At 40.6% G+C, this 24290-nt stretch overlaps 1 long non-coding RNA gene across 1 annotated transcript; it reads right to left on the bottom strand.

The window, feature by feature from the left end:
* Nucleotides 1-19672: 19672 nt before the first annotated feature.
* On the bottom strand, nt 19673-20685 carry LOC142369845 (uncharacterized). The gene is made up of 4 exons (XR_012767720.1): nt 20640-20685; nt 20239-20404; nt 19892-20077; nt 19673-19805 (listed from the first exon to the last, which is right to left on the bottom strand). It is a non-coding gene; the product is annotated as an uncharacterized LOC142369845 (long non-coding RNA).
* Between the last annotated feature and the right edge of the window lie 3605 nt (nt 20686-24290).

Genomic DNA, 24290 nt, shown 5'->3' with positions numbered 1-24290 from the left:
CCTCTGCACAGACTACAAGATACTGTCCAAGGTCCTGGCCAATAGGCTGAGAGGAGCCATGGAGCAGGCTCTCCACCAGGACCAGACGTACTGTGTGCCCGGCAGGTCTATGGTAGATAATATCTACCTCATTCGGAATTGTTTTGGAGGTCTCCAGTTCATTGGGCTTAATCACTGGATTGATCTCGTTAGATCAAGAAAAGGCTTTTGACCGCGTTGAACACGACTTCCACTGGAAGGTCATGGGGAGGTTTGGGTTCAGTGCTGGTTTTATAGCCAAGATCCAGGTGTTGTACAGTGACATTGAGAGTGTGCTGAAGGTTAATGGTGGCCTGTGTGCTCCTTTTAGGGTGCATAGAGGTGTCCGGCAGGGCTGTGCCCTGTCCGGGATGCTCTATGCGCTCTCCCTGGAACCCCTCCTACACATGATAAGATCGTCTGTCCGAGGCCTGCTTTTACCTGGTTCTAACAGCAGTGTTGTTTTATCGGCTTACGCTGATAATGTTGTTGTTTTTATTAAAGACCAACAGGATGTGTGTGTTTCAGACTCTAAAACACACACAACTATCATTGAGAAGTTTTCTGTTGTGTCTGCTGCGAGGGTGAACTGGAGGAAGAGCGAGGCCCTGGCTGTTGGCGAGTGGCGTGAAGACCTCCCTGTTCTCCCTCAAAGCCTGCCCTGGAATAGGGAAGGCTATCTAGAGAGCAACAAAAAAAAAAAAAAAAAAAAAAAAAAATTGGGATAATATTATGGAGGGTTTAAAATGGAGGGTCCTGGTTTTAAATAATCTGGTAGCCTCTATATTGTGGCACCGGTTAGCCTGTCCCGACCCTCCACCAGGACTTATATCCCAGATTCAGGCTAAGATTATCAACTTCTTCTGGGATAAATTTCATTGGGTACCTCAGTCTGTGTTGTTTTTATCCGGAAATAAGGGGGGGCAGGGCCTGGTCCACCTGGCCAGTAGGACAGCCACCTTCAGGCCCCAGTTCTTTCAAAGATATTTGGCTGGAACGGAGAATCTGGTGTGGAGGGGCGTGGCCAGCTGCATACTCAGGCGTGTTAACAACCTGGGGCTGGATGCTGCTCGCAGACAGCCGAGCTCTAGGCTCCGTTTTGGGGGTGCGCTCTCTCCGACTGATGGGAAGGTGCCTGGAGCACCTCATGATCCTGAAACATCCCATAGTTAAGCTGCTATAGGCCTAGACTGCTGGGGGGGGGGGCTTATCTGTCACACCTTTCCACACTTTACTCTCTTTATGTATATGTGACATTATTGTGGTCATTAACTCGTGTTTCCCTGTTCCAACAGATATCCTTTGAATGGTGTTACAGTGTTTGTTGTCCCCCCCTTTCTGTCTTCTCAAACCCCAGCTGGTCGAGGCGGATGGCCACCCTTCCTGAGTCTGGTTCTGCCAGAGGTATCTTCCTGTTCAAAGGGAGTCGTTTCTCTCCACAGTCGCCTCAGGCACGCTCAGGACGGGAGATTGGACCGAAAACAAAGTTTCAGTGCAATCTGTTGGTTTCCTTAGCTAGGAAATTGGTTTTGAATTGGCTCTATATGAACGAATTGGATTATTTTATGAATAATTATGATTACAATTAATTGAATTCCAATTGGCTTGAATTGGACTTTATTATCTAAGTGCCTTGAGATGACATTTGTTGTATTTGGCGCTATATAAATAAAAATTAATTGAATTGAATTGGAGCTATGGAGGAAGAGGCTGACGGAGAAGGAGAGAGGCCTTCTCCTCAGCAGGGGAGAGGCGGAACCTGACCCCAGAGAATTGTACCCAGAAATCCACCTGAGGCCTGGGTTCGCAGAGCTCAGCGGTCCTCTACTGAAGTCCTGCAGTGTGGAGAAGCTCAGCCTGCACACGGCCAATAAAAAGACATTATACATGAACTGTGTTAAAACTATCCACAAGACGGGCCTGTGCAATAGAGCGGGGTGTGTGTGGACCGGGAGGCTGGGTGGGCTGAGTGGGCTGAGCCCACAATGGAGAACTCTATACAAACCTCCTCTGAAAAACAGAATTGGACATTGCGACCAATGCCTTTTTTATCTGTTTTTAATCACAGTTTTTTAAACGAGTGCCCTTTCTGCAGACTGTCTGAAAACATCTTTCATGTTTTTACTGAGTTTTTTAACTCATGTTTAACGTCTGTTTGGTGTTATTTTTACTGCGCCTGTCTTCATTTGCTGAGTTAGGTATAGAAAGAAAAGTGTAAACTCCTACATTTCTTAATTGGCGAAGCGAAAATGTCAATATACCTGACTCGTAGGGACAAACTACAGGGAGGGCCGACCCTTGACGCTGTGACTCTGTGGAAGTACAACGTGAAAGCCAGATGGAAGCTGGAGTTTTGCTTCCACAGTCACAGGAAACGTGGATGTTTTTGCACAGCAGTGGGCCTATGAGGAGCTTTTGTGCCAAGTAGCTCATGGAGAATTAAAATTTGCATCCTTCTTAAATTAATTTGTTGACTCTGTGATGTTTTATACTAACTGTAAATAAAGTGCCGTTCAAAAATCAAATCTTCTTCTTCTTTCAGCCTCTCCCTTTATCAGGGGTCGCCGCAGCGAGTCGATCTCGCCTCATCGATTTGGCACGTTTCACGTCGGATGCCCTTACTGACGCCCCTGGCTCCCATGCTGTCATTGCGGTGGATAAATTACATGTCAATGGACAGCTGTACCGTGACCAGAATACCTCTCCTTAGCTCTACTGGTTCTAGACAATAAAAGGTTATCAAAAACTCTTAAAAGTACAGATTCAGTGGTGTGAAAGGATTTAAAAACAGACTTTGAACACCTCAAGAATACTATGTAGATTTAAAATGGAATGCAGTTAAAGAAATCAAACTTTTTTCAGAATTTTTGAAAGAAAGAGGAGTTTGTATACAGATTTATATCTAAAACAATTGTCCAGATTAAGTTTTTCTTGGCAGTGTTTGCACAGCTGCGTGTTTAAAAGTAGCTGGTATGACAGCTGAGGCTTGACTGCTGTTAATAATTCATTATTTGGATGTTGTAGCGAGAGCAGATGTGTACCTGTTGAGTAGGGAACATATAAGGTGATGGACAGACAGGAAATATAGGTGTGTGTATTGCAGAGTTGTCAATAAAGAGAACTGCAGACCAACAGAGGTCTCCCGGCTGGAACTATATACCGACTGCCTAAACGCGGCATGTTACAGATGTTAGATCCAATAGTCTCCCAGATTTCTTTCATAAAGCAAGGGGGGGACAACATCTGCAGGACGGGTAGATTGGTTCATTCGACCAATAATTTCCTTTAACTGGGGTAAAGACACAGGTTCAAACTGCTTGAAAACAGTAAAACAGTTGACAACAATGGGGGAGGGTGTCATATGAAGAAGGTTTGTGCTCTAATATTTATGATCTCATCAGTAAAAAAGTGAAGACGGCAGGGAGTTCAAATATGTACAATCCAGTGGTAAGATTTCCGATAAAGAGCTTGACATTGGAACTCCAAAGCATGGGAAGTGAAGAAATCATTCACAATGAATGTCTTATTTGCTAATGAGCTATCCTAGGTGGAGTTGAGACATCAGCCACATTGTTGGTCCTGTTAAATGTGCCAATAGTGGTTGCTGCTAATTTAGTTTTAGTCTGAGTTTTGACTTAATATTTTATATTCCTCTGAGGGCTGTGTGAGTGCCGGAAACCATTAGCAATAACTGGTCTATTTCTGGTGAACTTAATCATTAATTAAGGTGGCAGAGCAGGGTTGACCTTTTGCCTGTTGGGAGAGCCAGTGAGTAGGGTTGAGTTCAGACTGTGGGGTGTGACCTGTACACAGTCATGCACGTGCTGAATGATAGCAGTAAGCATATGGCTACCTAGCCATATGGTTGGGGTGGGTTCTACCAGAGCAGGAAAGAGAGGCACGATCCAAAACAAATAAAAATAGTTCATAAAACCTATGTTAAAAGTACGAAAAAACAACTGAAGCTAGGTTTTTAGGGAAAGGCTTTAGCTAAAATCCTTCCACCCCATGAGAGTGTGGGAAGAGGGCCGTTGATGAAAATGAATTTTCCACAGCTTTTTAAAACGTTATGAAGGTCCTTAATATCCTTCTTAGTGGGTGGTGAGGGGAGAAATGCTGTAGTGACATTTCTGTGAGACTTTGGTCAGATGAAAAATGAATTAAATAAAATGAAACTCAATGAAGATTCAACTAGAGTAATTTGACCAATTTATAAAGATTAGATGCATATTCTACAAGAAATGATCCAGTATTGTCGTGAGTTTGTCCCTGTTAGAGATTCTAGAGAGTTTCAAGCATCCTGCGAGTCCCTGGAGTTCTGCCGGCAACAGGTGCAGAATCTGGCTGTGGAGAATCCGACCCTCAAAGACTCGGAAATCCCTCACCGAAGGAATGACTCTTACATGAAAACAAAACAAAACCCAAATAAATAAATAAATAAATTAATAAATAATAAAAAAAAAAAAAAAAAATCAAAAAAAAAATCAAAGAAACCGTAACTCATCTCCAAGCTTGCAGTATGAGGGACAACCTTGTGTTCTCAGGAATCCTGAAGCAGGCTGATGAGGATCCAAAAATAACAGTTAAAAACGTCATTCAAACTCACCTAAAACATCCAGAAGTGAAAAAACAGGAAAAAAGTTCACTGCCAAGGTGGGATATATACACACACACACACACATATATATATATATTCTTATTAATATATATGTGTATACACACACATATATTAATTATTCTTATTAATTGATGAATTAATAAGAATGGCTCTAGTAAAAAACTTAAATTCTATTATCATTGTGAACTCATATACTAAATAACTATGTGTAACTTTGGTACTTTTAAAGTCTTGGTCAAAGATCACCTAGCACTCTGAATCTGTAGATAAATGTATTGTTTGGGCTGTCCTCACTCATGGCAGAACGAGAGAAGAAGGAAGCAGGGTTGAGATAGCTTAATGCTAAGTCATTATAGCCTCAGCTCACCCTTTCCTTTTGAATGTGGCGGTCCGAGATGCCTTTAAAAGGATCAATGCACAACAACCTTTCACTAATCTGTTCAAAGCAACAAAAACCACAGCTCTAAATTACCCAACTGTAATCACCATCAGTGTTTGTTTCTGTTATTTAATCAAATGTTGTGGGTTTAAAGTAAAAGAGCTTCTAATGGTTATTTTTCTCAGGGTGGGGCCTGTTAAATTTCAGGGTTGGTCAGGATGGAGGACACGGATGCGGACTTAAAAAGCAAAACAGGGTTTATTTACAAAAAAAATAACAAAATACAAAAAAAAGCGCGGCTAAGCCGGATTCAAAAAACCAAACTGTGACGAAATAAACAAAGGACTTGGCATGGAATAGATAAATAAATACTTAACTTGGAACAACGGGAAGCAAGGCATGCAGGTCAGGTAGGTAAGGTAAGGAAACATGTATGGCAGGGTAAGCAAACAAAGGCAAAGATCCAACACACTGAGAGGGGAGACTGGAAACTAAATAGGGAGTGAGAGTGATTGGAGAGTGAGTGCAGCTGAGGGAAAAAACACAGGTGAAGTGAGTGAAACTAATGAACTGGTAAGTGAAGGGAAACTAAAACATGGCAAAACTAAAAACTAAACATGGACTAAGAACCAAAAACGTGACCTAAAACATGAAACTTAAAACATGAGTCCATGGGCGTGACATTAAATTAATCAAAGTTCAAATTATTTGGACATGACATGTTGAGATAATCTTCAGATGAGACCATTTATGACAAAGCTAAGGATACCAGGACAAATGAAAACTTAAATTGGGAACATTTTGGAGCAGCATGGTGGTTTGGAGGTCATCTGTCATCAGAAAGCAAAAGTGTTTGAAGCTTTGTGATTCATTATTTACTGTGATGCTGCTCAGCTGATCTTCAGTTGGAGACTTTGTTCTCTGACCAAGCTTCCAACTCTGTTGATGTTTCCTTTTTTATTTTTATTTTATGTGGGTATGTTAGTAGTGAACTCAAAGTTGATAATGAATAGAAATAATTATTTCATGTCGATCAAATTTGGGATCAAAACCACAATAGTTCTTCTAAAGCCATTTTCTGTCTATGCCTATAAATGTGTATTTAACCCTTTCTCCTCTCTGTCAGTACCCACAATTTTAAATGAAAATGTGATTAGATAAAGACATAAACTGACTTCCGGTTGAGGCGGCATAGTGGAATGCAGCAGTAGACAGTCACTCCACGCCAGTTGGCTGCAAAACCAAATAAAAGTCGAGATTTTGTTTCAGAAGCTGCGTTTCGTCAACATGAAAGGAACGAAACCAAACAGAGGAACAAAAAGTGTACAGAAAGGAGGAAATACAACACAACCGATGATACAACCCGAGACAAGAAAATGGCGACAAAATGATGCTAGCAGAGAAAATCCAAGCTGGCCACATACTTCAGGAATTAACATCTGTTACCAGGGATCTGAAGGAATTCAAATGCGAGATGCAAAATACCCTGAAAGATTTTCAAGCCGACCTCAGAACAGACGTAAGAGAAGAATTAACTACATTCAAACAGGATATTAGCCAGAAGCTAGCGGAAACCACCACTACTCTACAAGCCCAAGGTGAGCCTATCTACGCACATAGATATGTATAGAATGGCTAGATGTGTTACGTCTGAGTTTAGAACGTCCGCACAAGTCGGCCATCTTACCACAGGGTGAGATGTCCGGGAGACAGTCAAACCTGAGGTAACCATAGTTACGGGAAGTGATCTGCTCTGACGCTATTACTCTTATCTCGCAGAAATCTCAACGATTTTACACTATTTTACATACTAAAAGACCCTGTGTGATATTTTATGTATTCGGTCATCTGTGCAATAATTCATGTCACTACTGTGCAATATCTTATCTATTTATGATTAAATTTTGATCTCAATCTGCTTCAGAATGGCAAGTCATGTGCATGTTCAAAAAGGTCCGTAAAAGCACCATAAACGTCCGTTTTCAAAATCATCAACTCACCGGAGTGGTTACTGGTGTGCACTGGTAATCCATATCAAATTTTGTGGCGAAAAGTTGCTTCTGTCGTGTTTTATTTGGCAGCTCGTTCATGCTCGCACTATTTTCTTAGCCACCTCACAGCCGTGGATAAACTTCCGCTCAGCAGTTGAATCTGACTTTTCGTTTCGGTGACAGAGTAATATCAACGAACATCCAGTCTTCAATAGAACTCAATGGGATTTACAAAATGTCAAATAAAAGACATGTACAGAACTGAAAGCTATGAAAATAGTACAACAGAATTAAAGTTGGCACAATGATTAAATCGATGGTACTTTCATGGGTTTGATTAAAAAAAAATTTGATTTTATCTATACTATGCTAGTTAATTATACTATGTTAAAGCTGCGGTCGGCAACTTTTTTTAGTCATATTAGCTTGAACTGTCATGGGATTCTGGAAGTAGAATATTAAATAGGCTGTTTAGGAAAAATAACGAATTCTGTAGCTCCCTCTGAAGCCTGTAATCATGCTTGCAAAAACCGAGCGCTCCCGGCTGTTTTTAACCAATCAAGTTAGGGTGGAGGAATCCTACCTGTCAATCACAGCTTGTGCACACGCTAGTGAGCGTGAGTCTGCCCCAGCTTGTGTGCGCTCACACTGGTGTGAACTCACGTGCACAACCTCGTCCACAGAGGGGGAGGGGTTTGGGGGGGGGTTTGGAGCTTGTTAGAGGTCGGGGGAGGGACCTGAAAGTTGTATCAGTTCGAATTTTCCGACTTTAGACTCGCAATTTTGAAAACCTGCCGACTGCAGCTTTAACTGGACCAAACAGAATTGCATTACTAAAAAGAGATTAAAATCATTGAATTAAACTAAAGCCCTGACTAAAATAAGACTAGAGCTTAAGCGAAATCAGCTTCAGGCCGGCTGATTTCGGCTCGGGCAGGAGCGAAATCCATTGTGGGTAAACGCTCTGCATACTGTCTGATCCATGAGTATGCAGTATGGAAGTATGCAGTTTGCAAGTATGTAGTATGCGGTTTCGAACACAGCCAGACACACACAGACACAAGAGGGCGGGGACACATCAGACAACAAGGAAGTGGGAAGACGGCCTCGCCAGTGTTGCCAATTTAGCGACTTTGTCGCTAGATTTAGCGACTTTTGGCCATCTCTGGCGATTAAAAAAAATAATCTAGCGACTTAGTGACTTTCGGGCTCAATCTGGCTGAATCTAGCGACAATTTAACTTGTTTTGTGTGACAAATCAGTTGCTCCGCGACACCATACAAGCCGAGACAGAAGCACTGCAGGACGGCGGCAACCCGCATACCGTCATTTCCTGTCAAAACGGCAGTTTCAAGCTAGCTACAACGAGGGTAGGTTCACTTCCTGTTTTCAAAACAAAAGCACATTTTTATCGTAATGGCTTTCCCTATGATAAAAGGCAACGGGTATTTTATTTTGTCAAAATAACCGGAAGTGCGTTGCTCACTGCGGCTAGCTTTAGTAGCGCTGAATTCGTTGGAACAAAATTGTAAATAGCCGGTATTTTGTCAGGTTTTTAACACGTTGGGGATCTAAACGACTACTTTCTCACCTGAAAAGTTTCAAATGTTGCTAAAGTTTACAGAGTTTAGAGCTGAAATCAGCTTCAGGCCGGCTGATGTCGGCTCGGGTAGGAGCGAAAATATATCATATGGGCGTGGTTGCGTCACTTATGACGTCATGACGCAATCTAGCGACTTCTAGCGACTTTTCAGAGAGCCAATAGCGACTTCTTGTGATTTTTTTTTTGGCAACACTGGGCCTCGCACCCTGACAGTAGATATGTGTGTGGGAGAGGAGGGGAGGACCATCAGACCAAATGGTGGCTGTGAACATGTGATGATGAGGGCACAAGATGGTGGCCTTGGCCATAGGCTTAGTAGGTCATGTGTTAGCCATATAGGCTGCAACAATAGTAGACATGTAGCCCACCTGCTACCTGAATATCTCGGGGCTTTTCGTCTGTGTAAGCACATTTGCCAGCATGTGAATGGGAACGGCAAACATGCCACAGCATGTTGAGTGATCATGCAAAGCGGGATGTTAAAATCCCTGTCTGTGTCCAGTTCTGGTTATCAAAGACATCAAATGTTAGTGTGAGACTCGTGTTTAAGGTGCCAGGTTAAACAAAAGGAGGACGGTTTGCATGCAAGATCACAACTAACATCAACTCAACTAAAATAATCGCAACAAAAACAAAGGTTTCCTTCAATTAGCCACGTGACGCTGACACTAATACTAATGCCCAGAGTGTTCCGTTGTTACCATGGTCCTTGGAAATGTGAAATGAGTATGTGAAATGCATCTTGAGTACAGGTCAAGATGAACAGAGGTCCTGTCTTATAAGTAAGCCGGTTTGAAACGGTGCCTCTGATGCCTACACACTGCTACATTGGTCTTGATCTCACATTGCACAAAAGTCTAACTAAGTGCTGTGCTGAAAGCACTTAGTTGTTCCATCCACCCACCCCTCCTTCCTCCTTATGAGGACTTTGTGGCTTCTGTCTGTTTTGATGTGGAAACTGAAGATCCTCAGAGAACCCCATATTTTGCTTCCTTCCTTTGCCCACTACCTGCCTGTGTGAGTTGGCGTTCTCTGCTCTGGTTAAACATGAAGAACAACAGGAGGTCGCGGCTCTCTGTTGAACAGGACTTGCGAGTGGCCCTCTGCTCAGTGCCACCATGATTAAAAAAATCTGAGCGCCCCGACAGGCACATGTATCTCACTAACTTGTAAGGCAAAGATATTTACAATAGCACGTTTCAATGTTGATTGCTGAAATGTTGCATTGATAATTTGTAGTTTAGGACCATGGACAATGCAGCTTCCTTGCATTGACAGTTCTCTGTGCTGAGTTTCCTTTGCCCCATTTGTAATTTTGTGACCTGTCTGGTTTAAATTAGTGTGTTGCTGCTTTGATGAAGCCTAATTTGATAAAGTTTCAAATTAATTTTTGAAATATTTCAATAATAAATATTTCATGAGTAATATAGTTGTCTTTGTCACATAGTAAATAATTATGCACATTTACAGATATTGTACATGATATGAGTGATAACACGTGTTATAAGGGCTATTTTTCTTCCTGTTCAAAGGGAGTCGTTCCTCTCCACAGTCGCCTCAGGCACGCTCAGGACGGGAGATTGGACTGAAGACAAGTTTCGGTGCAATCTGTTGGTTTCCTTAGCTAGGAAATTGGTTTTGAATTGGCTCTATATGAATGAATTGGATTATTTTATAAATAATTATGATTACAATGAATTGAATTCCAATTGGCTTGAATTGGACTTTATTATCTAAGTGCCTTGAGATGACATTTGTTGTATTTGGTGCTATATAAATAAAAATGAATTGAATTTAATTGAATTTTGCACAATAGGTGTGTCTTGGGCACAAAAAGTTTGGGAACCACTGATCTATACACACTCTATGGCCACCTGCAGAATGACACTCTTTAGAATGTCATCGAAATGAACACTATTTCAGCTAATCATTAAAAACATATTTTGGCTCACTCATATATATATACACAAGTTAATGAATGAATATGAATTCCCAGAAAGATCCCTGAACCGACTGGAGTCACAGTAGACAGAGTCCACTCATGACTCCATCTATGCAGTTTCCACACGACTGTGGCTCAGCTAGAGTTGGTCGTCCAATAACCGGAAGGTTGGCAGTTTGATTCCCACTCTCGCCACTCAAAAATATTGGTGAAACTGACAGCTGGAGGGGTGTCAGTCCACCTCCTTGTCACGGCCAAAGTGCCCTTGAGCAAGGCACCGTACCCTCATGCTCCCTGGGCTGCCCACTGCTCCAGGTTGGCATCTGTCTCTATGAGTGCATGAGTGCGTCAACAGGTGCCAACCTGGATGGGTTAAAAGCAGAGGAGAAATTTCGTGTGTATGCATGACAATAAATCTTAATTTATTTCTGAAAAAAACAAATAAAGGGCATACCAGTGCCCCAAACAAAGTGATGATTACACTGTGGCTTTGACATTTGGGACTGCACTCGCCAAGTCAGCCCAAAACTCCTCGCTCACCCTGTTAATTACCTGCCCTAATGACCCCATCCAGGGACAGCAGTGCCTAGCCTCAGCTCAAGGACCCAGTAATAATCCCCTGCTTTAATTAGATGACCCCGAGAGAGTCATTGTTGCATTGGTGGACACAATGAGAAGCCCTCTGATTGTGGTTTGTGGCTGTTTGTAAAGTGTCCAGGAGTGGGAGTGATGGGCAGGATAAGAGGAAGAGGCTGGGGTGGTCGGCAGGGAGCTAATCTGGACACAGTGAGTGGCAGTGATGCAGCTTTTCTGTCTACCAAAGAGCTTCTTAAATCTTGAGATCACTTTTGTTTTCAGCACAACACTTCTTTGATATCTCTTTGGACGAAAGAAAAATATCATCCTGCCACGGAAGGTACTACACTCAACTACTGAAGATTCTTTGAGCAGAATTTCAGAAATGCTGAGCAGGTCGAGCATTCGCCATGTTCGATCCTTGCTTCTTTCAATTCAGAAATGTCCTTTGATAAGATACTGAACACCTAATTGCCTCTGATGTTTTGTCTGTGTGTTATAGAAGAATTCCTGCTTGTATATCTTGTGAAAGTATTTATGTATCTTGTTGTGTAATGTGTTGGTTGATAAGACAAGAAAAGTGCTATATAAATGCAGTCCATTTACCATTTCCCCCAGCTCTGTGGAGCACTTGGGTCTTTGTTCTGGAACACACACACACACACACACACACACACACACACACACACACACACACACACACAACTCTCAAAAACTCCTCTCCAGATGCATGTGGCTTAAAATAAAGAAGAAAGAACTAAATTCAGCATGTTTGCTAACATTGCTACAAATTCTTGTTGCTAAAGAGCTTGTTGCTCTGCTCCCAATTGACCAATTAAATTAACAAATGCAAAAATCATGGGGCACAATGCAAGTAACAACAAATTGTGTTTGCAAAGTGGCTGCTCCAGAGAGCTTTCTCTGGTTTTTACTTCCCAGCAGTCTTGAAAACAAAATGATTCATGTAAAAAGCAGGGACTTTGAGATAGATTCCCCAACATAACATGCTCTCATTGTGTGACTCATGATTGATCTGGATCCTTACAACAGAGATGGAGATCACAAGGTTAGCATGCCTACAGAGCCACAGTAGCCAGACCATTTCGAAATACTGTAAACCAAGACTTTTAATGATTACATTATGATTAAGCAAATTTACTGACTTACATAATTATCAACTTTCTTAATATAAATAAAATAAAATACCTGTACTGTTCTTTAGATTCAGAATTCTTTCTTTTCCTACACATATTGTTTTGTTATTACACCTATTTGTATAGTATTTTAGAAATGATATAACGACGATGCTGTCTTTTCTTTTCGTTGTCTTGAGTCCTCTACAGACAAATACATTAGTAATACATGAACAAATGATCATAAAAACATCAAAGTATACAAATTCTGTCGACACTTGATGTCAATGTGTATGTCAGACGGTGAGTCGGGCGGGATGCATTACTGCTGGTTTTATATTTGTTTTCTATTATGTGCCATATTTTGTTCATTGCATGTTTTGTTTACTTCATTTTTAGGTATGTTTTGGATTTCTTTATTTATTATTGGTGTGGTTATTTCCTTTTAAGTTTATATGCATGTTTTGGAATGGCACATTTATGATTTTTAGCTAGTAAATGCATCCTCTGACCGGGAGCTGCACCAGCCAATCGGCTGCTGCAGCGGCCCCACCCTAATTGACAGGTAGCCGGAAGTGGGTGGACTGTTCCCTTTAAAAAGTACGCTGAAACACCAGAGCAGGAAAGAGCGCAGCGGCGTGGCGAGCAGAGAGCCGTCCTGAGAAGTGTATCGGAGGGTTTCGACGCGAAGTGGCAGAAGCAGGACTTTCTGCCACAAAGCGGTGAGTCAGCAGTGTCAGACAGAAGGATGCTGTCCAGGATAAAATCCATGCTGGACAATCCTGCACATCCTCTTCACGATGTGTTGGTGAGCCACAGAAGCACCTTCAGCCAGAGACTTATTGCCCCACGCTGCACCACAGAGCGCCACAGGAAGTCATTCCTGCCTGTGGCCATCAAACTGTACAATTCCAGTGTCTGACAGTTATTCATCTCATCATTTATTATTTATTTATTTCATTACTTCACCATGTGCAATAACCCGGTCATGTGCAACAACAATAATAATTAGCTACTGAGTAGCATTTTAAAGACGGTTTATTGTTTATTGTATTTTTGTACATATTGAGATTTTTCCTTATCTTATTCTTATTCATCTTTCTTTCTTTTTTCTGTAACGAGGGCACTGCAAAAAAGGAATTTCCCGCAATGGATTAATAAAGTAATTCTGATTCTGATTCTGATTGACCGATACACTTTTAGCTGTAGCCTGAAGGATCCATGGAACAGAGAGAGCAAGGTGGAGGCCGTGTGGCAGATGGAAGCAGATCTGTGGTGTCGCCAGGGGGCGCTCCACGGAGGCCGTGCGACGAACTGGAGGAACATGGAAGATCTTCAGTCTACTTTGAGTGGAGGACGGCTGGAGCGTGGCCGTGAGCTCGGAGTGCCGTAGTTTTGATATTGTTCTTAAATTGACTTTTTAAAGGAGGCCTCCCCCCTTTTTAAGAACAGACATTTCCCAAACTCTTTCATTCTTTTTATAGATCACATGTAATAAATTGGTGTACGGGTCATTGAGTGCTGCTCGCCCTCGTAGTGCAAGAAGCGGCACTACGGAGTTGGTGGTGGCTGTGAGAGAGCAGCCCCACCTCTGTAGTCACATGGACTGTCACAGACAGAGAATCTAGGGGAAGATCCAGTTTTAAAAGAAACACTTTGGTGAAAACATTTTGTTCTTAATCATTTCTAATTATACTGGGAAAAGTGATAAAGTACCAAGGTGATACAAAATTGGATTATGGATTATTACCAAAACATATGCATAATATTTCATTAGAATATCGGTTTGAAAAGCTTAGCACTGATTTGACGTTCTGGATCTTATGAGACATACAGAAGATGCAGAAATTGAGAAAAAAAAATAGAAATAAAAAGCATTCAGAGCAGAGCTTTCATTATATGCTTTCATTTACAACACATCATATTACACCACAGGCAGGAACTAGTTCAAAGCTCAGTTCACACAGATTCAAACTGTGTTCAGAAGTCAGTTTACCACTTGATACTTTTAGCCTTCTGAACTAAATTCACGGTCTCAAAACAAACTGGTTCATGTTCTCACTTTTTTTAAATTGCTCCCCTGGATTCTCCTTTTATATATTTATATATATATATATATATGTATATTACAGTGTTATGGAGTCCTGGAACCAGAACAAGGGCCTCATGGCCATCTGATCAGATGCATATGTATCTCTGCATTTATCTATTATATCAATAACCATCATCCTCAAAATGAAAGTGTAATTAAAAAAAAAAAGCATGTTTTTAGTATCTTACCTTGATCCATTCGCATACTGATTAAAGTATATTCGTCAGCAGAGGCCCAGTAACAAAAGCTTTGGTCTCACAATTAACATCACACTAACATACAGTCGGTAACTTCAGCAGCCAGTGGAAAAGAGAAAGAACTACAAACATCTAATAACATGAAACTATGAAAGGAGAGCAGCTGCTGAGTGACAATATGGTTTTGCGAGCACCTCAGATGAGATCACACTTTGAGGTAGAGCTGGTCTTGGTGTGCAGACCACCTGTCTGTCAAAATAGACGTTCGGCCTATTTTAGAATTGCTCACCTCTGTTTTTTTGTGAGATTTTCTCTTGTTATCTGCTGTAGGAGTACTGCTGTGTGTAGTTCCACACACATCTGTAATTACATGTCCGTCATCCTAATACTACTGACTGAATTGTATATGTGGTATTTATGTCTGTGACTGGTGCAGAAATCATTGCAGAGTCCGTGGCTTCGACTGGAGCATGCAACCATGGGGTGAGTGCAGGCACAACTCAGCATGACACATTCACTGTTGACAGAAACTGTCAAGAGACAGTGCTGCGAGAGCAAGCTGCCCTCACTTCATGTTCATCAGTTAAAAACAGCCCTGTTCAGTTCAAATTTGATATTAGATATGAATGTGCTCATTCATTTCATGCGCAGCACTGCATGTAGGAGTCTTACTATAAAAATATACTACACTATAACAGATTTACTTTATCATGGGAACGCAATTCACGATAAAATCTATAGAATTTTCGTAATGATTTCAGTCAAATTCATCTTTAAGTCTTAATGCATGTTTCGTCCTTTGGTCAGGCAAAATGCAGTAAATAGCAAGGCAAGGCAATTTTATTCATAGAGCACAATTTGTACAAAAGGTAATTCAAAGTGCTTTACAGCTACATAAAATCACAAGAAGGCAATAAAATCATTAAAAAAAAAAATTAAAAAAACATTAAAAATAATCAATTTAAAAGTGAAGAGTGCAGATAAAATACTTTCAGGTGTCATATGCACAGCTACATATGACAAATACATTAAGATATCAGTGTGATGTGGTGAAGAACGTCATCAACCAAAACCCTAAAAAATATATAAAAATGTATAAAAATAACATGAAGTAGATGATCATTTTATGGGAAGTAAACCAGACAACACAGCATTTCAACTGAATAAAATCACTCATGTAGAGCTTACTCTTTGTTTCTTTAAACCATGCACAAAATGGATGTGCTGAAAATAATATATTATGTATTCGTTTTAAGAAACTACAGCGGGTCCAGTTTGAGACATTTAGAGCTGCTGAATGCATTTAACACATTCTGTGTTGAATGTGTTCACGCAGAAATGTAATACAAGTTCAATAAAGTTTAGGTTTCTTTTTTAATTAGCATAATATTCTTAAATTGACATTGAGAATTGACCAAGTATGACACTCAGATTCCATTTACTAAAGTCATTCCATTACTTGGGGGGCTGCACAGTGGTGTGGTGGTTAGCACAGTCGCCTTATAGCACAAATTCTCCTGGTTTGAGTATTGGCTCAGTTTTTTCTGTGTGAAGTTTACAATTTTCCCCGTGCATGCATGGGTTCTCTCCGGGTACTCAGGCTTCCTCCCACTGTAATTGGTTCATCTAAATTAACCGCAGGAATGAGGCTTAGCATGAATAATCGCTTGTCTCACTCGTCACTGTGTTGGCCCTGTGAAGGACAAATGACTTATAAAATGGTGTAAAAGGGTGTTTTTTTAAATGACCACTTTATTTAAGACTTTTAAACAGGTTGACTACATTTCCAATGAAATAATTCAAGAATGACGCAGCAACAAACAAATGAAGACATTAGGTCACACTGTCAAATCTGTTGGACTCTAAGACAGATGGCACCTTTCCCAAATGTTAGACATAAGCGATTTGCTTTTGGTAGGTTAAAAGGTTACCCTTTTATTTGAGTTTGGGAAGATATCCCACATTGCAAACCAAGAGCACTTGGCTGGAAAGCAGGAATTGGCACATTGCCCAAGTGGGATGTGATGTTCCCATCATTCTTTGCCACAATGATATACAGGCCTCGGCTGATGGATTCCCACTGCTGTGTCAGGAGAACCCTCTCGAAGGCTGTAGATGCTTATCCAAGTCTAAAAAAGTAAGTCAATTAAACAGGGCTGTTATTACAAAATTATTTATCATCTGTGTTACTGTGTAATTGATTTTATTACAGAATATCATGATACAATTTGTAGAAATTCATTACAAAAGTGTTAGGAATATAGCAGGAGCTAGCTTAATTATAAGCAATTATTGATAAATGTCCAAGGACAGTTAATAATACTCAACGAGATTATTAAATATAGTGCAGTAAGATATACTTCTGTATATTGGAAACATTGGTATTGCCTCCTAAAAGATTAGGAGTGTTTTTATTATTACATTTTTTTTTTAAATGTACTTTTATTATTGATTGTTTTTCTGTGTGATCTGAACTACGAGTCTTTAATAAAATCCATCCATCTATCTATTTATCTATTAATGAAAAGTCATTAATTATGAGGCACCACTTGTGAAACTAGAAGCTGATAACTAAACACCAGTATCAGTCTGGGTCTGTTGGTCTAAATGTGTCAGTCTGGGACAGATATGAAGTGTGCAGAGCAGACATGATAATTTACTTGCCGTTTCACCTCACATTCACTTAAGCGACCATCTCCGTTCACGGTGTAACGACTCCCAAACTTATTTGTGTCGTATTACCGGAGGATTCCACAAGGGGCACGCCTGATCACTCAAACCAGAAGCTGCTACCGGATTTACAGGGTGAAAGAAAAGGGGTACCTCTATAAAAGAGGTTAGCATTTGGTGACCTTAAGATCACGACAGAAAAAGCGACAGCTCAAGTATCATAGATGGATGTGAGGCCCCTAAACCAAGTGCGGCGCGAGAACTCGTCGATACAAACCCTTGAGACATCAAAAGTAAACCTACTGATAACGTATATTGCAGCATCCAAACGTGTAACATTAATTTTTGAGGACAACCGACGCGCCATACGCGAGGCGGCCATGATAAACATGCGCATACATAGTTAACAGCAACCGTATTTGAAGCGTAAGACAGTTGTGACCATGTGTTGACAAAACCACAGAAATGGCAGATATGTAGTCAACGTATTTATGGCTCTTTGCCTTCGTACGCATATGTGGTTCAACATGACAATCAGTGGCGTAGCCAGAAAAAAATTACTAGGTGTTCCCAAGAAAATACTGGTGTTCCCTTTTTTTTTTTTTTCAAATTTATTAACTCCAAAATAATACATTAACCATGTATTTTAACAGAGAACAAATGCAACCGCTGCAAAACATAAAGTGACACAGTGCCCAGAGATGAAGAGCACATCATAGCACGTGTACGCATACTCATGGAGCCATACTATTACGCATGGTTAACAAACCCATTTAATCAGCATCTGAATAACACCACTGTTGGGTTAAGAACGGAACTTATGTGCTGCTATATTTGCGCTGCAACTGAATTCACAGGGCAAGGCGGCGTGGCTTGGCTTTGAATGCATCAATTAACGAACACTGCATTACAGAGCAATGGTAGCATGGAATTTTTTATCACGTTTTTTGGTAAATGAAACAAGTAAGATGGCCTTTAAAATCAAATTGAAATTGTACTTGTTTACACAAGGTGTTACATGATTGTTCTTTTGTTTTTATTCCTCTTTTAAAAGAGGCTACGTGGATCTAAAGGTACATAAGGGTACTGTGGCTATAAGTTGATCAGAACTGAATATAACCAACTTATATCAAGTTATGATCTTTATCTCCTCTTTTATTTTTATGTTTTTGTTTTTTGTGTTGTATGCTGCTTAATGCATGTTTATAAAAAGGACAATGCAATTTGTAAACTTGACCACAGGTAGAACAGCGCTCGTCTGTGGATGTGATAGCTGATGTGGATCAATAAACAATAAACAATTCAATCTCATCAGAGTCCAATTCCTCGGTGAGCTCCTTTTCAAACATGAGCAGTGAGATGCTATTCAGTCTGTCTGTGACCATTGTGGTTCTGATCTTCGACTTAACTCTGTTAACAACCGAGAACTGACGTTCAACAGAGCAACTTGTGACTGGAAGTGTTGCCAATACACGTAGTAAGCTGCTAATTCTCGGAAACACATCTTTATTACAGGAATCTAACACTTCCATAATGGACGAGAATTGCAGTCCTCCGTCCATTTTTCTTTTGAGCAATTGCTCAAAAACATTCAGCTCGGATGTGTCCAAGAGAGTCTGGCTGCAGACCTGCACTGTCAGGACCCTGTTGCAGACCGTCACCTGCACTGTGAGGACCGGAAGTTGATTCGAAGCCTTTCAAAATAAAAGCGTGTGTATCGGAAGCACGTATTTTTAAACGATTTTAAACGCTATATTTTTCAAGAGGTCCTCACAAATGAATTAATTAGTTAACAGTACGACATAAAATCTATCAATTCCCGGTCTATTGTTTTTATTTGTATTGTAAACTTTTGTTTGGTCACTGCACACATTTTCTCTTAGGCTCATATTCATAAGCCAACATCTCACAAGATGCCATAGGCCTATACTGTACATTTTATTGTGTACTATAGAGTAAGTCACTGCTATTTCATTATCATTTCATTTTGACTTTATCGCACTGCTCTTTATATATATATATATATATATATATATTTGTTTCAATTAGTTTTTCTGTTGTATTATTCTGTATTTTTATCCTTAACCACCATAAATTTCATGTTTGGTTCCATGTCTATGCCAATTATGTTCTTGTGCTGCTGGAACACCTTAGTACCACTAAATAGTACCCTAACTCTTGATATCTACAGTATAATCTTAGTCAAATTATTAAGGGATCAATGAGAAAACATAAAAAGCACACCAAGTCACAACATGATCAAATGTTCTGTCGTGTTTATTCAGTCAAACATTCACAATATGACAAAAAATCTTTGTTTTTGTCGACTACCTGTTCACAAAATATCAACATGTCGTTAATATTGTGAAATATCATTTTGAAAGGCTCCAGGATCGCTTCTCTTTCATCCTCGTCCAGTTCTTCGTTCCACAACCTCCTATATTGTAGAGCAGCCTCTGCCTGTTCCTCTTCCCCCATGCCCAGAACGTCAGGCAGGTCCACTCTGGCAGACAACAGTGGTTTGTTGGCCTCAGCCCACTCTGCTGCATGTCTGCAATTTTGAAGTATGCGATCTTCAACCGAGTCCTATGGAAAAGACAGAAAGAAAGATGTCTGTACTATAGCTGCCACACCAACAGTATCTGACCAATAGATACTGTGAAAAAGCTTACGCCTTCCACTGGTGTGTCCACATCAGCAAGTCTGGCTCTCTTGGAGACCTCTGCCTGCTGCTCTTCTTCCTGAGTACTCAACTATTAATATGAATACATGCATTATACATACTTTATACTCTTTCCTGAATTTGTAGTCCAGTTTTCTCTGTCCAGTTGCCAGGATTTAGTGACTGGGATAGGTTTCTAAAAGACAGAAAGTGAGGTGTCAGATGTTCTTCACTGCAACCTACATTCCCTTCATTTTCCTTTTACCCTTTTACAAACCAAACCACAACCTGCCAGAAGTTAGTAGTGTTGGCTAATACTTATGAGTACAAACAAACAGACAAATACATTATGCTTACCTTTAAATAAAATGCCACCTTTTGTATGTGCCTCTAAGTGGCTCTGCAGCTTGGACAATTTTGCTGGTTTAAATTGTAGGCACAGAGGGCAGTGAAACAGTTTGCAACATGACGTGCAGCGTTCGATTTTGGGCGTAGTGCCGGCGGTTGTTATTGAAATATGCATCTGTAAGAGACAAATAATGTCGTAATAAGTAAAACAAAATTATATATATATAAATGGCGCATTTAAGTGAGCACTATCGATACGATAACAACGCTAAAGACTAGCCAAAAGTAAAAAACCTGATTCTTTAAAATTAATATAACTTTAGAGTATATAGTGTGCAACGTAACGTTCCAGTGAATAAAGACTGTTTCTTCGTATGAAAGAAAGTTGTTTTCACTCGACTTTTACTCACCTCGTCGTCTCCACAGTTCAAATGGGGAACGAAAAATACGTGCTCCTAGCTTGTCGCTTCCGGTCCTCACAGTGCAGGTGACGTCACAGTGCATGTCTGCAACGAAGGGTCCTGACAGTGCAGGTCTGCAGCCAGACGCCTCTCCTATTTTTGCCGTAAATTTTCAATGTTTAAACTTGATTATTATGTGTATTTCATTATGTCTATGACGGGTGGGTTCTCACTTGAAGACAAATAATCCTCATAATCATAATAAAAAAATACTATTATGTGTTAAAGTTAAGTAGGTCACAGGGTTTATTAGAATAAAGCAACAGTTTAATCTGCCGAATTAAAATGGAAAGGACAGCTCAGTGGTTAGAGTGGGTCAGTAGTATCAGTAGATACTTCTTCATCTTCGTCTTGTCACAATATGGAGAGGGGGTTGTAGCCGAAACCGTGGTCTGTCCTGGGACCATGGTCTCTGGCACGGACCAGTGGTCCCTACCACTAGGGGCGCTAAAGATACTGGTCCTGACCAGCTCCTCAGTGGTCTGTCCCGTTGTCCTTGTGGTGCGAATCAGTTAGCGAGTGGTCTGTGAAGCGGCTTTTGTAATTTTGATTCATCTTCTCCCTTTTCTGGTCATGGTGGTAGCACTGTTTGATGAATAAATTTAAGCGATCACAATCTTTTGTCTATAAAATACAATCTTCTATTATTTATGCAGGTCTCTTTAAACTGCCATTCTGAGGCAAAGTATTAGAACAAGTGTTATACCAACAGCTTAGTGACTTTCTCCTGTCTAACAATGCTTTTGACACTTTCCAATCAGGCTTTAGGCCCCACCACAGCACTGAGACAGCTCTGATCAAGGTGACAAATGACATCCGCCTGAACACAGACGGAGGCAAAGTCACAGTCTTAGTTCTGCTGGACCTGAGTGCTGCCTTTGATACAGTTGACCATGCGATCTTATTACAGAGGTTAGAAGACTGGGTGGGAATCTCTGGTCGTGTTTTAAACTGGTTCAAGTCCTATCTCGAGGACAGCAAGTATTTTGTTGAAATTTGTAACTGTGTCTCAGACCAAATGGCTATGACCTGTGGGGTTCCCCAGGGGTCAATCCTGGGACCCGTATTGTTCGACCTGTACATGCTTCCACTAGGCCAGCTAATACGCAGCTATAATGTGTCCTACCACAACTATGCAGATGACACTCAGATCTATGTGTCACTGACGGCAGGAGAACACGGGCCTGTAGATACATTGTGTCACTGCATCCAACAGATCAGTGTGTGGATGCAAAACAATTTTCTCCAGCTAAACTCAGCCAAAACCATTGTCTGTGGCCCACGGAAACAAAGAGAATGTGTTATCAGTTACCTTGAGACTCTCTCTTGAACCTAGTAATCAGGTTAGAAATCTCGGGGTAATATTGGACTCAGACCTGAACTTTAACAGCCACATTAAATCAGTAACATAAGCAGCTTTTTACCATCTAAAAAACATTGGCAGAATCAAAGGAATAGTGTCTAAACCAGACTTCAAATCAAATCAAATCAAATTTATTTATATAGCACATTTCATGTACAAACATTTCAAAGTGATTTACATAAAATAAAAGCATTGCAGCAGGGAGTGCAAGAAGCATTAAAATACATAAAAGAATATAAAGAGAAACAAATAAAATAATTTAAATGAATTTCAAAACAGGCAACATTCTAGATAAGTTAAAAGATATTTCATGCATAGACACATGAGAAAAGAAATGTCTTTAACCTGGATTTAAAAATGTCTCCATTTGGTGAAAGTTTAATCTCCACTGGCAGTTTGTTCCACTTGTTTGCAGCATAACAGCTAAATGCTGCTTCTCCATGTTTAGTCTGGACTCTGGACTGGACCAGCTGACCTGAGTCCTTGGATCTAAGAGCTCTGCTGGCTTTATATTCTCTGAACAGATCACAGATGGATTTTGGGCCTAAACCGTTCTGGGATTTGTAAACCATCAGCAGGCTTTTAAAATCTATTCTGTGACAGACTGGAAGCCAGAGTAAAGATTTTAAAGCTGCTGTGATGTGTTCAGATCTCTTAGTCCGGGTTAAAACTCCAGCAGCAGCGTTCTGGATGAGCTGCAGATGTTTAATGCTCTTTTTGGGAAGTCCAGTTAAAAGAGCATTACAGTAATGGAGTCTACTGGAGATGAATGCATGGATGAGTTTCTCCTGGTCTTTTTGGGAGAGGAAACCTTTAATTCTGTTGATGTTTCTGAGGTGGTAAAAAGCTGCCTTGGTGACAGCTTTGATGTGGCTGCTGAAAGTCAGATCTGAGTCTATCAACACTCCGAGGTTACCAACTTGGTCAGTGATTGTAAGGGCCCGAGTCTCAAGATATTTGCCAACGCTGACCCTCTTCTCTTTACTCCCAAACAGCATGATCTCAGTTTTGTCTTCATTTAATTGTAGAAAATTCTCTCTCATCCAGGTGTTTACTTCCTTCAGACACTGACACAGTACGTCTGCTGGGCTGCAGTCGTCCGGTGACAGAGACACATAAAGTTGTGTATCGTCTGCATAACTGTGACTTAGAAAGACTAATCCATGCCTTTGTCTCCAGCAGGTTAGACTGCTGTAACGGCCTGCTCACTGGGCTCTAAACGGGCTGTAAGACAGCTGCAGTACATCCAGAACGCTGCTGCTCGAGTCCTGACTGGAACCAGGAAATACGACCATATTAGTCCAGTGCTCAGGTCTCTGCACTGGCTTCCTGTCGCTCAGAGAATAGACTTTAAAACAGCTCTGCTTGTGTACAAGTCTCTTCATGGTCAAGCGCCAAAGTACATCTCTGACATGTTAAAGCCATGAACCAACTCGGGCTCTGAGAACCTCAGAGAGGGGTCTCCTGCCTCAGGGAGGAGTCTCCTTAATATCTGTGGGCAGTGAGTTCCAGAGTTTACAGCTTTTGTAAGAAAAGACCGACTGTCCAAACGATGTTCTGCACTTAGGGATTGTACAGTTGTGGTTGGAGCTGCCTCTTGTTGTCCTGCTGCTGTTTGGTCTCTTTATAAATTCCCTGAGTGGTTCTGGAGCCAAATTGTGAAAGCATTTAAAAAATAATTTGAGAAAACACAAATTGCTAAAACTGTCAAAGCTCAAAAAATTATGTTTGTAGAGGATTTGACAATGGTGATAACGGATTGGTTTTCTGTCCATAATTTTGAGTGCTTGATTGTAAAGTGAACCAATGCGCTTTGTGGCTGAGGGAGCTGACTTTAGTTTTTTCTTTTTGCTATTTTAGTTCACCACTTTGCTGTGATGTATTGTGCTCTGGAGCACAACAGCCATTCCTTTTTTCTAGGGCTGGGCAACGATTAAAATTTTTAATCTAATTAATCACATGATTTCCCTGATTAATCACGATTAAATCACATTTTTAAGCAAAATCCAAAAATGAATCCAAAAGTAGCGTATAGCCTTTAGCATTTAGTTTTATTTTAAATGTGCTGCCATATTAATGAAAGTGCCATAACATTTGTTGTGCAAACACACTTTTAACATCAGCATCTTTCTGTAGTTTTTATGTAGAAGCCTCGCTCCACTGTCTGTTTCCTTGAATGACTTGCTGCTATCAGTTGTGTGTTTTGCCTTTAAGTGATATTATAGACTGGAACTACT

Source organism: Odontesthes bonariensis, chromosome 20 (genome assembly GCF_027942865.1).
Source record: "Odontesthes bonariensis isolate fOdoBon6 chromosome 20, fOdoBon6.hap1, whole genome shotgun sequence".
Lineage (NCBI taxonomy): Eukaryota > Metazoa > Chordata > Actinopteri > Atheriniformes > Atherinopsidae > Odontesthes > Odontesthes bonariensis.
This window is presented reverse-complemented; position numbering and strand designations above follow the sequence as displayed.